Here is a 17,893-nt window from a genome sequence, read left to right as displayed (position 1 = left end):
CAGGTATATCAATTAATCATTCCCTTCAGAATTATACATTATTAAATAAATAAATCTAATACAGTGCATGTAAATGACCAAGACCATATAATATAATCAACTAAAGTACATCATTATAAGGAAGACCCATTTCTTATTCAAAAGAAAAAAACACAAGTAACAAAAGTGGTTCCCTGAGCTTTCTTAAGTGCTCAGTTAACAATTCAGCTTCTTTTTACTCATAGTAAATGCAGTTTTCTTTATTTCCATTAGTATTTTCCAAAAGAGGAAAAGGATCCAGTTGCTTATTTTGCTGAATATTACAATTTGAGGATGTCCCTTCTTAAGGTAAGTTTTCCAAATGATGTGCCTTCAGAAGAAGTTTGCAGCACCTGTTTTATTTTTTGCCCTGGGCATGTAAAATGTCACTGATCCCCTGGCAGATTCACCTTCAACTGTAGTAAAGGATACAGAATCTAAAATTTGATTTTTTTCCTGCCAATACAGTTTGATGAGTGCTTGAAATGAAGCCATTTTATTTCTAGTTAGTACTGAATGTTCTTCGTCACATTGGACTCTAAGGTCTTATTTTCACTACTTTTCCTGAAGATTACATTTTAGAAGGCATCTTCTTCTGTTTCTTAAAGCATAAGAATGGAAAACATACAAGGAAGGAACTAGGATTCCTTACTCTTAGATGTTGAGACATAAATACCTTATGAGCTTTCTCTTCAGCTTTTCTTTGGCAGATAGCCCAGTCCATTCAGCTAGCTTTTTAGTAAACTATTAAATACATTTAGTACTCTCTTACCACTCAGGGATGCTAATAAACCATGGATTTTTATGTCTTGCCTGTCTATTAATATTGCTCCCAAAAGATCGATTTTTTTCAGGACATCCTGGATGAAATGTCCTTAAATCTTACATCCAAGTGGAATAATTGATCTGAACATGCAGTCAAAGCTGTTTCTGTATCTTCCAGACTGTTATCCAAATAAGAAACTGTCATAACTAGTAATATTTTATTTTTTCTCTATAGTAAATCATATCCAGCAGTCCCTCTGTGTTCTGAGTGCTAGTTTAGTCTTGTCATAACTCAGTTCCAACTAGACAACTTAGATGAGATTTTTTCTGTCTTATTTTTAGCTATGAAGACTCATCGTGCATCCAGACTTTAGAAGTTACAGATGTGTGAGAACCTAACCTTATGAGTAGATGTCTGAGCAGATCTCTGTTGCAGTATAGCTTACATATGGGAAGTATCCTGCCATGAATACTATACATCCAGCCAGCATTCCAAAGCTTGGGTGCCTTCCTCCTGTGCCATATGTCTGACCTATTAACCAAGCATGAGAATTGTAAGCTGTACATAAGAAACATACAAGCATGAACATCCACAGGACTTTCTTGTTGCAGATCATAAAAAAGAGGCAGAAAAGAGACAAGAAACTAATACATGGCAACAAGGGGAGAAGGGAAATACAGAGGGCCCATCTCATCCAAGAAAGAGGAAAACATGTTTGAAAAAGATGGAAGGGAGAGAGGGTATCAATACTGCAACAGTAATCTACTCAGACAGTTATTTTAATGGAAGTTCTTGCACCACTGTACTATGTCCTTCACTGATCACTGTTGCAAGCATTGCTTACATATGGGAAGATTCTCAAACTTTTTAGAATGTCTGAGAGGAGGATTGAGGATTGGAAGTGGAGTCTAGCATTCCTTGGAGGACAAATATAGTGAAATTAGATTTGACTCTAGGGTTGACATCAATTTAGTAATGTTTTGTAAAGTTCTGAATGGAAAAAGTGACTGTTTTTAACATGGATTTTGAGTCAAGACCATTGAGAAAGGCACTAGAAGAAGCAACAGTCCCGGTAGAATGGGCACCTGGTTCAGAAGAGATTTTCCATGAAAGGTGTAACAAAAAGAAATAGGCAAGGAAATCTGTCTGGAGTTGGCCTGTTTAGAAACAATGTAATCCAGCTTTTATTCAGGAATGAGATAAATGGGTAATCAGTTTTCCTTATAGCTTCAGTTTTAACTAGATAAAACCAGAGCTGTCTGTGCATGTCTATGAAATATACAAACATTTCTCCCTTATTTTGAGAATTGTGGAAAAGGTAGGCAAGTTAATAAACTGGTTTAGAAAGATTTCATTGATTCATTTAAGTATAAAATGAGGATTGGGCCTATGGTAGGTCCTGAACTCATGAAAAATTAGATAGGGAGAAGCAATAAGGGCTTGCAACTCAGAGTCTTTTTGATGAAGATCTATGAGGAAGACAATCTTTCAGGTAAAAAAAATGCAGAGGAAGAGGGTACAGGCTCAGAGGGAGGGAGAGTCAACTTTTCCAAAACATAATTCATGTTCCAAAGAGGAGGAATATGTTTTCTTGGTTTTCTGATATGGAGGACACACTTTAAAAACTGTTTAATCTTGTATACAAAGGCAAGCAGGAATAAACGACTAACATATTCATCAATGACCTTCACAAAGCCTCCCAACTAGGTAACCTTATCCAATACGCCAACAATTCGACAGTAATATTCACAGCCAACAATTTCTCTAACCTCCTCTCAGCTACTCAAAATGCTTTCACTTCAATAAAAACCTGGTTAAATAACTCTCAACTGCTGTTAAACTGCCCCCCCCCCCAAAAAAAACTTCTCTTATTTTCTGCAAAACCACCAAATACAAATTTCAAAATTTTCTCTAAAGATAGGTCTGAAATTGAAATAGTTAACACAGTTAAACTTCTAGGTATGATAATAGATGACAAACTCACCTTTGAGCCACATATTCTCAACAATATAAAAAAGCACACTTTAAATTAGACAAACTCTATAGCCACAAACTCTACCTTGATAAGCATACCAAAACAAAACTAGCAAGTACCCTACTCATCCCTTCCCTTCTATATGATAGTGCCATCTTTACTAACCTGCATTCATCCCTTAGTAATAAACTGCAATCCTGCTATTATAAAATAGCTAAATTTGCCTCAGGAAGGCCTAACCGCTCACACCACTGTGAAGCAATTACGGAACTGAACTGGCTTGAGTTCTCCAGCTATCTCTCCTATACCCAATTAACTCTAACTCACAAACTAATTTTTAAACCCCACTATTGCCCAGCACTCCACTCAATCCTACAAACTTATACTCCTCTGCAGACACTGAGATCATCCAATGAACAGCTGTTAACTGTAACCAAACCTAACAAAAGAGCTGGACAATGTTTGTACTCCCATAGTATTGCTAAACTTTGGAATTCCTTACCCTCCCACATAACTAAAATAGAATGTTCAAAAGCCTTTAAATCAGCACTAAAAATATATTACCTGAAAAACCTCTCCTGCCCCTGCACAACAACCAGGCCACATTAAGCTGTCCCATCACAAGTAAATCCTACGTTTAAATTGACAAATACCTTATTTAATTACTACAGCCCTTTACTGCTGGATGTTTTGTGTAAAGTATACCTTTGTTACCACAGTTAAACTCTCCTTTATAATGTAACATAATCTTGTATAATGCATTGCCAAGACTTAATATTTTTCTTTGTACTATACTATATATTTGTAACTAAGATTTGGACTTAATTTAAGCCAAGACTTAAGCTCTGATGAACCTGTTGTATACTGTAACCTTGTTTTGTATTTGCCATCTTTGCTTCCAAATGTACTCAAACATTATTATTTTTTTTTTGTAAAAGTCTATTTTCTATGTACTACTGTGGAGCTTTTCTCCCCAGGTCTCCACTGAAAATGGGTCAATGACCCAGAGGACTTTCCCGGTCAATAAATAAATATGTGTTTTAATTGAAGAATATGCCAGTCCCAAATTATTGAGCAGCTCATATAGATAGGAGATAATAAGAGAGCTATTGTATTGTGTGAGGAAGTCCATCCTAAGGTGTAAATTGTAGTGAATGTCCTCGGACAGCTGGAAGAGAAGAGAGAACTAATGCATGAGCCAAAAGTGGATCACAAACAGCATCAGTGAGTAGTCCTTTTTGATTTTGAGCAGGACCTTTGGAAAAATAGGAAAGGGAAAAAAATCAAGAATGAATTTCCCTTCCCAAGAGACTGATGTGGTGTCTGCTCTCCAAGCCTCTGTGCATGGTACTCTCGAGCAAAGCTGTCCGAGCTGCCTATTCAGAGTAGAAGAAGCAAATATATCTATTTGGAACGTTCTGCACTAATGAATAATTTACAGGAAGACTTCTCTTTTCAACATCCATTTCTGAGAGTCTGCCTTGGATCTACTCAGGTGGTCCACTATTATATTCTTCTCTGAAGGAATGTAAAGTGCCAGAACAATGAGATTGTGTTGGATAGAAACCTGTCATGGCAAGTCTGCAGAGGTGGCAGGATTTTGTTCTCCCTTGTTGGTTGATGTTCCACATTAAAGTCCTACTGTCTGTGAGAGTTCAGGGGATTCTAGGAGATCCAATGTTCATAGATTCATAGGTTGGCACTAGCCTATCGGCCCTAAGGCCTATACAAGCCTAGCCATAATTCCCTGGCTATTTCTTTCCACACTATTTACTTCCCTGGACCCCTGTCTAGCAGGGTGACTGACGTGATCCCCGGGGTGAATTTCCTTTCTCCCATCCAGTCATCAAGGTTCCTTTTGAAAAGGGCCAAAGAGGCGCACTGCTTGACATGTATGGGCAGTCTATTCCAGAGTCTGGGGAGTTTCTGGGTCAGGAACCTATCCCTCCAGCATGTTTTATTTATTGTGATGACAAGATTTAGATCCCTGGAGCATGTGGCTCTGAAGGATTGGGATTACTTTAAGTGTAGCATGTCCAACAGCTCTGGGTTTGACATGGCCTTGTATGTTAAGCAGAGATCTCCTTGGAGTAGACGATATGCGACAGAGTATAGCTGGAGTTATAGAGCCATGATCAGGGTTTGTTTTATGTGGTTGTTACATTCCTGCCTTGACCACACATCTTGAACTTTTATGTTCATGGAACATGCTCCGCATGCCAGATCTGAAGCATCTGTGGAAAAGTTTTGGGAAGGAAAGAGCACCTTGAAAGGGGAGTACCAGACTGAATGATATCTGGCTGGTCAACCAAAAAAATTATCTCTTCATGAAGGTAAATAGAAGAATTGGGGAAGTTAAGGGGGTGGCAGTACAGTCCCCAAATGGACTTGAGGCACCAGTTAATCTTACTCTTGTGGAGTATAGCAAAACAAATCATTTGAATGGTTGAAAACTACTGCCCCAGGGCTCCCAATACTGCTCTTGTGGAGGTCAGTTGGTAGGGGAAAGACAGACTAGAACTAAATGCATTTTTCCTGAGCAGGAAATATGGACTGTGTTCAGGTAGCAGCCTAGGAAAACCAGACTCTGAGATGGCAGGAGGACAGATTTTTTCAAGTTTAAAGTGAAACCCAGACCAAGAAAAAGCTCCCGTGTAAAGCTGAGATCTTGTAGAAGTTTGTGTCATGAAGAAGCCTGAAAAAGAAGATACTCTAGGTAAGGCTAGATATGAATTCCCTGGAGCCATGCTGAATGTAATGACAGAGGCTAAGCATTTGGTAAAAACCCATGGAGCTGTAGAAAGACCATAGGACAAACCGGAAAAGTGAAAAGAAAATTGTAAGGCATACAATCTTAAGTAGTTCTATGATCTCGAAGAATGGCGATATAAAGAGAGGCATCCTTGAGGTCCAGGGTAACCAAGAAAGCTTGAGGAAGTACTATCAGTAGATGATTTGGCTGAGGCAGCATCTGGAATTTTCATACTAGTAAGAAGGTATTGAGAACTAATAAATCCAGAACGTGCTTCCATGCACTCCCCTTTCTGGGAACCAGAAAAAGACTTGAATAAACTGTTTTGTATGCTGGTGGATCCAAACTAGTTCTATAGTTTTGTGATGAAACGTGTTTTGCAGAATGGGAAGAAGCAGGTGTTCTTGGTTTGGGGGCACTTATGATATACCAGAATAGGTGGGGAAATCTGAAAGGCCAAGTGGTACAGTGGTTAAGGAGTATGCCTTTCAATCGAAGGTGCAAGGTTTGATGCTCACTGCTGGAATGAGCTTTACATATTAAGGATATCTATTTTAACAAAGACATTGGGGACCTACAGACATTGGATCCTACCCAATTCGGCTTTGTCAAAGGCAGATCCTGCCTTTTGAACCTAGTCGACTTTTTTGAAACAGTCACTAAGGCCATTGATGAGGGTAAGGCAGTTCACACAGCCTACCTTGACCTTGCAAAAACCTTCGACACAATACCCCACTCGGGCATCATTGACAAACTCACCAGCTTAAATGTAAACCCATATGTCACAAGATGGGTTGCAAACTGGCTCAAGGACAGAACCCACAAGGTCAGAATTGCTGGAGCCATGTCAGACTCTAAGCCAGTCACAAGCGGTGTCCCACAGGGCTCAGTCCTGGGACCCCTCTTGTTCAGCATTTATTTTTCCGAGGTGCAAGCAAACATAGGAGGATTGTGGCTGACAAAGTTTGCAGATGACTGCAAACTGGGCGCCATAATTGATACTCCAGCAGACACAAGCATCCTTCAGAAAGGCCTCATAGAAATGGATAATTGGTGCCAGAGCCATGGCCTTAAACTGAACGCCAAAAAATGTATAGTCATACCCTTTGGGAAAAACAAGGTACCCACAAATTACCACATAGGTGGTAATCCATTAAGTACGGAATAGGTAATCAGGGACCTAGGGACCCAAGTCAATAGTAACCTCTCATTTGACACTCACATTGCCAAGGTGGTTAGGAAGACCTTCTATATTGCCCACCTTATCATGAAGGGATTCACATCTAGATCAAGAGAGGTCATTGTGCCCCTGTACTCTTCTCTTATCAGGCCCATGATTGAGTACAATGCCCCATTTGGGATGTATCTTACCCGACACCTGCAGCAGTTAGAAAGACCCCAAAAGTTCCTCACCAAGAGGATAAAGGGTCTCAAACATATGTCATATGCTGCCCGGCTGAAGAAACTCCAGCTCTATTCAGTCGCATACCACCTACTCAGAGGTGATCTATGCCTGACGTACAAGGCCATGTCCAATCCGGAATTAATGGACATGCTCCACCTCAGAATATCCAAATCCATCAGAGCCACGAGAGCAAGAGACTTAAACCTCAACACAGAAATAAATAGGACATGCTGGAGGGACAGATTCATAACCCAGAGGCTCCCTACACTCTGGAACAGAATCCCAGTCCATGTTAGGCAGAGCCCCTCACTGACTCTCTTCAAGAGAAGTCTTGACGAGTGGATGGGAGATCGTAGGTTTACCCCGGGGGTCATCTCTGTGTCACTACTAGACAGAGGCACAGTAAACTACACCCTAAATGGGCGTAGTATTCTCATCCCAAGGGGTGGCGAAAGCCACACACACTCTGGCTAGGCTTATAAATGCCCTAGGGCAGATAGCCTAGTATGAACCTATGAACCTATGAAATGGCACCAGGTAAGTTTGTGTCCTTTCTCTATGACATTGAGTACCCAATATTCTGAAGTTATGTCTCCACAGTGAAAAGGAGTGAGAATGTCTCCTTAAGACAAAAAGAGACACTCGGCCAAGGTAGAAGTGGGTAGGGGGCTGACGCAGACAGTCATAAATTAGATTATTTGTCAGGAATGGTACCTATACATCCTTTGAGATCTGACTTAGATTTATCCTGGAACTTCTTTTCAGAGAATGTTTTACCATTTTGTTGGGATTTGGGGTCCTCTCAACAAATGGTCCAGCCTTAGAATGATAGTTTCTTTGGAATTGTGGGACAGGAAAAAAAATAACTGCTTAAAATTCTTCATAGTTTTACATACTTCCTGAAAGTTCTTAATGATTTCAATAGCTGCAGAGTCAAAAGATTTTCCCTGTCCATGGGGGCATTCAAAAGTCTGGATTTTCATGTGTTTTAGTAAAGATTGTAATCTTAGCCATGAGTACTTCCTTAAAATAGACCTAAGTTGCATCAGCTTTAGAAAATGCATCAGCAGCATCATACCTTCATTTAATAGAGTGCCTAGCTATGCTGAGTTGCTGAATTGAGCAAAGACAAAAAATATATATTATCTGACTCAGGCATTTCTGACAGCAACTTGTTCACATCACCCAGAACAGATAAAATATATCTAATCATATGGGTCTGATAGTTGATGGTATAGAAAGAAAGTGTAACAGAAGTGTACAATGTCTTTGTCATTAGGTAAAGTGATACAAGATGGACGCAGTTTGGTGAGTTTGTCAGATTCTACAGAAGTTACTACTGGATCTAAAGAAGGATTTTTTAAAGAAACATACATGTATAGGATCTTATAAAAACTATCAATTTTTTTAGGTGCTGAAAGCTGGAATTCATGGTTTAAAGAAGCTGAGGTGAAGGTATTTTGCAATGTCTCTAACACAGGAGTGATTGCAGAAGGACTGGGAACTCTTACAAAGATCAAGTCATAATACATTCATTGTACACCAGGTATTTGTTTTTCTTTCCACTGAAAATGTTGCATCATTTTCAAAAGTTGGTCCCCATAGGAAAGGTCCTATAAGGCAGAGACAATAGACATGGTATTGTCATCCTTTGATTTGAGACCTGCTGGAGAATGGATTCAGGAGGAATAAGCCAGAAATTCCACCTCTGATTCTGACTCTTCCACTTCACAAGAGTCCGTATCCCTTTTATGATTGGAGGGAGAAGCAGGATAAGAAAAGAACTGAGGCAGCTTTACAGACACAATTGCTTTAAAAAGCCATTTCATACCATTTTTTCTGGGGATCCCTAAGAATAGAAGAGAAGTATGTTTAGTTTTCTGCTTATTTTTCTTGGGAATAACATTGACATATCAGTAGGGATCTGACCACTAACATATCTCAACAAGGGTACTGGGGATTTCATCTCAGACTAGGATTTGAGATATACCCTCAGGTTTCTCAGAGATAACAAGCTGGCACTCCATTGTCATGGCCAAACCAATCACTTAATCATTTGTGGTGGATGTGCTTATATGCTGCAGATTATTAACCTCTGGTGGGTCATGACAACAGGAGCAGCAGCTAAAACCAGTTTGTCTGAAATATCACAGTGGAGATGTCCAGGTCCAGACAGAAAACAGAAGTTTTGGGCTTCTACTTTTTAAACTTATTTCATGGCTGCTAAAGGATGTCCAACTGGGAAGATACAGAGGCCATCCTTCCTTATGTGGGCTCCTTTATTATCTGTTTTTCTAAGTGAATATTAAGGGAAGCACACTGGTACCACAGTAAATTCCACGATCCACACTTGATTTAAATAAAAGCACAAGCTCTTTATTTAACAAGCCAAAAAACAGTTGTTGAGCGCTTTCATGTATAAAATACACTTCATCAGAACACTTACTAAGCCCTAAGGCTCTCTATAAATACCTAAAAAACCGCCAAAAGTTAATTGTTTAAGAGCTACGCCCTCACCATTTCTTAAAACTACAGTACTTAATTTCTTACTGGTAATACATATAAAACCTAAAATACAACACTAAATGAAATTATGTGTAAATTTATACACTTAAAAACCAACTCTTTGCCAAAGGCAACAACATTGTACTGTGTGGTACATATTTAAAAGTAACACAAAAATGCAGTGTCAAACATTGTCACTTGTTAGAAATCAGTCTTGACATTTGTCCTAACAAGACAGGATTTGGTAGGTACAAAATTCAACTATTGCTAAAACACTGCTAATACATGCCATGATATAATATTGATGTAAAGACAATAAAATTCAGTATCCAGATTTTTGCAAGTTATATACTTCTATTAGATTTTTAAATACAATTCTTTAAGTAAAAAGTAATAATTAATAAATGAAGATGTTATGTATTCCTAACCAAGGGTTTGGTGGGGATCGTGAAAGAAAGAAATAGAATAGAAAGAAATAAAATGGCAGTTGAAATTAAATGCAGCGTGTCTTCCAGGTCTTAATGACACGATCCCCACCAAACCCTTGGTTAGGAATACATAACATCTTCATTTATTAATTATTACTTTTTACTTAAAGAATTGTATTTAAAAATCTAATAGAAGTATATAACTTGCAAAAATCTGGATACTGAATTTTATTGTCTTTACATCAATATTATATCATGGCATGTATTAGCAGTGTTTTAGCAATAGTTGAATTTTGTACCTACCAAATCCTGTCTTGTTAGGACAAATGTCAAGACTGATTTCTAACAAGTGACAATGTTTGACACTGCATTTTTGTGTTACTTTTAAATATGTACCACACAGTACAATGTTGTTGCCTTTGGCAAAGAGTTGGTTTTTAAGTGTATAAATTTACACATAATTTCATTTAGTGTTGTATTTTAGGTTTTATATGTATTACCAGTAAGAAATTAAGTACTGTAGTTTTAAGAAATGGTGAGGGCGTAGCTCTTAAACAATTAACTTTTGGCGGTTTTTTAGGTATTTATAGAGAGCCTTAGGGCTTAGTAAGTGTTCTGATGAAGTGTATTTTATACATGAAAGCGCTCAACAACTGTTTTTTGGCTTGTTAAATAAAGAGCTTGTGCTTTTATTTAAATCAAGAGTGGATCGTGGAATTTACTGTGGTACCAGTGTGCTTTTTTTGTCGATTGTTGCCTCCACAGTGATTTTTGGGAATATTAAGGGAAGTTAAGTGACTCCTTATAGTTTTAGGGACAAAGGACGTACAAGCAGAAAACTATTTGTAGATGTGACTTGGTCCTAAAAATCAATAAACACTTTGTATGTCTTTTTTATGTATTCTAAAGCTTTGCACAATATTGTACTGTTTTACTGTCATTAATGTGTTATTGTACTCTTGTCTATTTTGCAAGTCTCAGCAATTTGTGACCCTTGGCTGAGACTAAAATTGGTCAGAATTGAACACTGCTGTACCCAGGTAAAAAATTCAAATATGTAAATAATAATCTTGCACTCACATTTACTGTTCTGACTTGACATGAAAAATAAACTATAAACTTCATTTGAAGGTAAAACAGGAAATTTCCCCACTAGGAATACTCATCTGCCAGCTCTTAATGGAAACTGGTACGGGCCTTATGGATGACAGAATAAAATAAAAAATGAAGTGTTACTGTTTAAGCTGGCAGCAAGAAAGTTCTCAGGATATTTAGTGCCCAAATACCCCCTAGGTACCACATAGGATTGAAGAAATAAATAAACTGGTAGGCAAACACGGAAATAATATAGTCCAACGATACCAAAGATTCCAAACTAAAGCAGCAGCAGCCAAAAATTCTTCAAAGCGTAGCTTTTATTCACAAAAAACAAACGAACTGGATAAGTGCTTTCACATACACTATGTATGCTTCTTCAGATCCTGATTCTTATGAGTTTACCACACATTTAAATACTCTAGGTCCATCAGTTAATTAACATTAATTATTCAATAAACTAATTAACTGATCACTTAGCCTTTTAAACTGATAGTTACAAGAACTGCATAGCTTTTCACTGCAGGGCATATAGTTAAACTATAACAATAGAGAATTGTGATGCTGAAACTATTTAACTTTTATAGCTCTTCAAATATATGAAAAATATATATGATACTGTATATTAAATCATTACAAAATTAAAAATACAAGCAGGGACATAGAATAACATAATAAGTTAATATTATAATAGCATTTGTTAAAACCAAATATAATAATATAAAATGCTGCAAATATGTGAAAATATTTTTACCACACAGGATTCTTAAGCTTGGCTCGTAGGTTGAACATATGGAGTGAGAGGAAGGTACCCATGCTTTGGCATGCTGACTGGACACATGGTATCTCTGACAGGATAGTTCCCAAATGTAAGCAATACTGCAACAGTGATTAGAGAAAGACATCTATATATCTGTAGCACCTCTATAGAAGAGCAAGTTTTAGCAGCAAATATGTTTTTTTAAACTAGTAAAGCTGGGGCACTCTTAAAGCAATCTTATATACCCACTGCCCTGATAGGAAGTCAGTGTTGGCTTTAGATTTGTGGCACATGCTTTGCCTCTTCTTATCCTTTGTCCACTCAGGACATAGGATACAAAGATCTCTGGAAATAATGGTTAAGGTGGGTGGGAACCCATACTGCAGTACTGAATATATTAAAATATCTACAGTTATGATGAATAAATTGACTACTATGTTCACCAAAAGAATCACTACTGCAGCATGCTTTTTATACATAGCAATGGTCATAAAGCTGTTTTGGTCCCCATTGTGGAAGGAGATAATAAAGGACCATGTAAGAATTTGCAGCAAACCCAGCCCTGCTCAACTAGAGGTCCAGCCTGTAATGCTTGGAGAAGTGCATTTGTGTCCATTGGCTGCTCACAAGTACTCTGAATGGATACACTCAAAAAGCTACGCTAACAGAATGTACTTCGACTGTTAACTAGTTGTTGCCATTGGCTTCACAATAAAAGTCTGTGCTGTTTGCTAGCCATTTGTATAGTGTCTGCTTGGACACAAGCCTGGCTGCCTGCCTTGCACGGCTGATATGAGGATTTACAGTTTTGCTTGTGAACATCCAGTAGGTGTAAAATAATTTCCCGTTTATCTGGGTTACAAAAAAAAGAACAGTCTTAAGTGCCACTTCAGAAATCAACCATCATAAAGCTTACCCAGTCAGTATGGAACAGTGCAGGAACCTTTACAAATCAGTGCATGATGCTGCGGGACTCTCCAAGCTGATGTAATAGCCATCAAAAATAAACTTTTTCATGATATAACTTTTGGTGCCACTGAGATGCATAGTTTGAAGCGGGACAGAGTTTTTTTTTCCTGAAGAAAATAAAATTAAGGTTTCTCAAGGGTAGTAAATGCACTGTTATGTGGAATAAGTATATGATGTCATATCTACTTGGGAAACAGCTTAATTGCTGAGCAGGTTAAAAGAGGGGAGGTCAGAGAGAAGACAAGCAAAAAATGACAAATAATGTACTTTTACTAAAGCATAAGAAAGGTCCTGGCTGAAGAACTCTGCCAGTTAATTAAGAAGTTCTAGTTTTGTGAATCTAGCTAGGGAACTCCTCCTAGTTTCACAATATAGTGGAAACCTATCCTGTTTACTTAAGTATAGTTTTGTGGTACAGGACTGTCGCTTTCATGTGTAGGACATGAAAAAGAGTCTTTGTAGGTTTTGTTCAAGCAGCTTTATTTTATACAAACACATCACTATAAAGGTTTACTGACTCTAACAAATAACTTATATACAAACTAACAACTGTGATATTGCATGCTCACTTTCTGACTGCTCCTTCAATATGTCACTAGGGATTGCACTTGTCTTGGATTTATACATGCACATACAGCCTTGCATGCTTCCTAAAGATAGAGCACACACTTTACACTATAATCTACATCCTCCCTCTTTGAGAAATAGATTATGCAATTGTTATGAGACTATTTGGCATGCAGAAATCACAGGTAATCCATATTCATGCATTATACAATACAAAATACACATGCATGTACAATCAAGTCCATGTTGCTCCCAGCCATATAGAGCAATTTGCCTTTAGTGTAGACCATTTTGAAACTGTACTTTTCCAATTTAAGCATCATTCTTTGTAATCTCGCCAAAGCAGAATGCATAGGTTTCTTTAGAATAGTAACTAGAGGTTGATGGTCAGGTTCAATCTGACTAGCGCAACCATAAATATAATCATGAAACTTGGAATATACAAATACTATTGCCAAAAGCTCCTTCTCAATCTGAGCATACTGCATCTAGGTTTCGGTTAGTGTTCTAGGTGCATAAGCTACTGGTCTGCCCTCTTGAAGTATAACTTTAAATCATGACAGGAAGGAGTAACTGATTTGTTCACATCACAGTATCTTAATGTAGGTGGGGTGACAATTTTCTGCTTGAGGTTTTCGAATGCTTTCTGGTGTTGTTGCAACCATAACCATGCAACATTTTTGCATGTGAGCTCTCTTAAAGGTGCTGTCAACTCACTGAAGTCTGGTATAAATGTGCTTAAATAGTTGACCATGCCCAGAAGACACTGTAAAGCTTGTACATTATTTGGTGCTGACATTTCAAGAATAGCTGCTTGTTTGGTCAGGTCTGGTCTCAAGCCTGTACTTATAAACAAAAGAAACATAATTTCTGGAAGTCTGAATTTGCACTTCACAGGATTGAGCTTCAAGTTTATTTCATATGCTCTGCCTAGAACTTTCTTGAGGTTTCTGTTATGCTCTGCTTCACCATTGCCTCCAACCAATAAATCATCTACTATTATGGCGCAAGGATAACCTGAAAAAATTTGTTCCATTGTACTCTGAAAAACTTCACTTGTAGAATTTATTCCAAATGGCATCCTTATGAATCTGTATCTGCCAAAGGAGTACCAAAAGTAGTTAGAAATGAGGATTTGCGATACAGCATCACTTGCCAAAATGAACTCTGCCTCCAGAACAGAAAATACAGTGGCATTCAGTATTAGAGCTGCAACCACTTCGACTGTGCGCATTCGATGATACAGTCTTTTTAATGCTTTGTTCCAATCTCTTGGGTCAATGCATATTCTAATTTATTCTGAGCCTTTTTTATGAACATATACCATGGACGACACACATTCAGTTGGATCTATGACTGGACAAATCACACCTTGCTGCACCATTTTATCCAAATGAGCCTTAACTTTATCTTGTATAACTATCAGAACTCTTCTTGCTGGTCTGACTACTGGAGTGACCTCTGGGTCTAACTTCATGGAGTACACAACTGGAAGTTTGCCTAACATGTAATCAAAAACATCAGCATACTCTGAGAAAATGGCTTCTGAAAAATTAGAACTTGGAAATGCACTTATGTGATGAACTTCTTTAGCAAAAGAAAGCAGATTCATTCTTAAATTATCTTTGAGACCCAATAAAGATTGCACTGGCCTTCGGACTACATAGAATAACAAGTTGTAACAGTTCTCGGCCAAATAACATGAAAGTATCTCTGAACCTTCGGTTCGAATTTCTTCACCTCCACAAGCAACAAATCTCGCACTGCTGGTTACAGTGAGTGGTTTGTTAGTTCTCACTCTAGCAAATGTGTCTGCTGATATAACATTACACTTTGAACCGGTGCCTACTTTGAGCTCTGTGGATCTTCCATTAATCCAGACAGTACAAAACACTTCACTTCTTGTTAATAAGTTCACTGTATCAACTCTTTCACCAAGCACTGATACACCATCTACATGGAAAGCCAACTGCTTTGGCTCTACTTGATCAACTTGCTTTTTGTGCAACCTTTCTTTACAACTGTGTGAGGCTTACTTGATTTGCAAAACTTTTGGAAATGGTTCCATTTTTTACACTTGTGACATTGCTGCCCAAATGCTAAACATTACTGACTCATGATTCGCAACACAGTTGCGACAGTTAACAATAAAGCTAGATTTGGGTTTAACTGATTCATTTTTATACTGCACTGGGCTGGCACTGGAGCTTGCACCCTTCTTGGAACTTTCTAGAAACCTCTTGCCTTCTTTGTAAACACTGTAGCTGCCACGTGCTTAGGCCTGCTCTTGTCTGCCACATGTTCCATACTATCTACATGTGCTCTGGAACCAAATGAAACCGTGCTCTTGTCACTCGCAAGCATACTTGTGTGTTTCTCTGTCACCTCATGGATTTGACAAATTTCTATGGCTTTGTTCAATGTTAAATCACTGTCATGAAGTAAAATCTTTCTCACAGCAGCACTGTTAATACCACATACAAGGCTCTGCTTTACCAGCTCATCTTTTAAATCACCAAACCGACACATTTTAGCTCTGTTTCTCAAGTCAGTAACATGAGCTGCAAATGTTTCCCCTGGTTTCTGTGTAAAACAAATGCCTCTCTAATGTAATATTCATCTGGGGTTACACATTTCTCTAAACTTGCACTTCAAACACTCGGGGTCTTCCTTTGATCCAGCTTGTACAACAATATGGCGGTCCGCACCTTGTCCTTCATATACTGCTGTTGCATACACAAATTAATGCTCTCTTTCTATGGCCTCTGACCCTGCTAGGTTTAGCAAAATGAACACCCATGTGCTTGCTTCTCAATCTGCATAGGCTGCTTGCATAAAAATATCATACTCTTGCTCAAATACTGCCCAGTTCTCTGCAATATTCTATGAACCTATGAATATTCTAATCAAATACAAGCGGTAGGGGGTTTCAAAATCTGTCTGCCATATTAACGCATACCAGCAAAGGGTTTTGCAAATAAGCATAAATATACACACATGTACATATGCCAGAACTAATGCCAGTAATTGTTCAATGCCTTTGTACTCTGAATTTATAACTTTGTTTGACTTTTCAGAATTATGCGAATAAACAAACTCAGTACTATCGAATAACTGGACTTTGTGAAATAAACTTTTTGGGCTTTTTGGTACTTTTGTAATGTCATGGTAAGGGAGAAAATGCTAAAGTCATTTACCATCATTTTAAGAAATATTCAAGAACTTTACGATGCGACTGTAATACTCTTGTAATTTCATCCTTTGCAAGAAAACACCTTAGTGTATGATACATGTCAACTGCACAATGCAAATAAATCAAACATCTGTTGCCTTAAACTCAATAACTTTTCGAAGTAATTGTACTTTGCGAATACTGCATACAGCACAATGAAATGTCCTCAAAATGACGGTACCTTGCTAGGCAACTCTCTATAGGTTCATAGGTTCATACTAGGCTATCTGCCCTAGGGCATTTGTAAGCCTAGCCAGAGTGTGTTTGGCTTTCACCACCCATTTAAATGAATTTTACTATGCCCTTTTTCGAGGTTTAGTTTACTGTGCCTCTGTCTAACAGTGATACCCGGTGTAAACCTACGATCTCCCATCCACTCATCAAGATTCCTCTTGAAGAGAGTCAGTGAGGGACTCTGCCTAACCTGAACTGGGATTTTATTCCAGAGTGAAGGGAGCCTCTGGGTTATGAATCTGTCCCTCCAGCATGTCCTATTTATTTCTGTGCTGAGGTTCAAGTCCCTCAAGTGCGTAGCTCGATGGGATTTGGATTTTCTGAGGTGCAGCATGTCCATTAATTCCGGGTTGGACATGGCTTTATACATCAGGCACAGATCGCCTCTAAGCAGGCGGTATGCAACCGAGTAGAGCTGGAGTTTTTTTAACCGGGCAGCATATGGCATCTGTTTGAGCCCTTTGATCCTCTTGGTGAGGTACTTTTGGGGATTTTCTAGTTGCTGCAGGTGTCTGGTAAGGTACATCCCAAAAGGGACATTGTACTCAATTATGGGCCTGATGAGGGATGAGTAAAGAGGCACAATGACCTCCCCTGATCTAGATGTGAATCCCTTCATGATTAGGTGGGCTATATAGAATGTTTTTCTAACCACTTTGGCCATGTGGTTGTCAAATGAGAGATTGCTATCAACTTGGGTCCCCAGGTCCCTAATTACTTCTTCCGTACTTAATGGATTACCACCTATGTGGTAATTTGAGGGCACTTTGTTTTTGCCAAAGGGGATGACTATACACTTTTTGGCGTTTAGCTTGAGGCCGTGGCTCTGGCACCAGTCATCTGTTTCTATGAGACCCTTTTGGAGGATGCTTGTGTCAGCTGGGGAGTTGATTATGGCGCCCAGTTTGCAGTCATCTGCGAACTTTGTCAGCCACAGTCCCTCCGTGTTGGCCTGTACTTCCGAGAAATATATACCGAATAAGAGAGGTCCCAAGACTTAGCCCTGTGGGATGCCACTTGTAACTGGTTTGGAGTCTGACATGGCTCCAGCAATTCTAACAATGTGGGTTCTGTCCTTGAGCCAGTTTGCAACCCATCTAGTGACATAGGGGTTTATATTTAAGCTGGATAGCTTATCTATGATGCCCGAGTGGGGTATTGTATCGAAAGCTTTTGCTTGGTCCAGG

Source organism: Protopterus annectens, chromosome 4.part1 (genome assembly GCF_019279795.1).
Source record: "Protopterus annectens isolate FY-2018-M chromosome 4.part1, PAN1.0, whole genome shotgun sequence".
Lineage (NCBI taxonomy): Eukaryota > Metazoa > Chordata > Ceratodontiformes > Protopteridae > Protopterus > Protopterus annectens.
The sequence above is the reverse complement of the archived record's forward strand: the minus strand, read 5'-3'. Positions refer to the sequence as shown.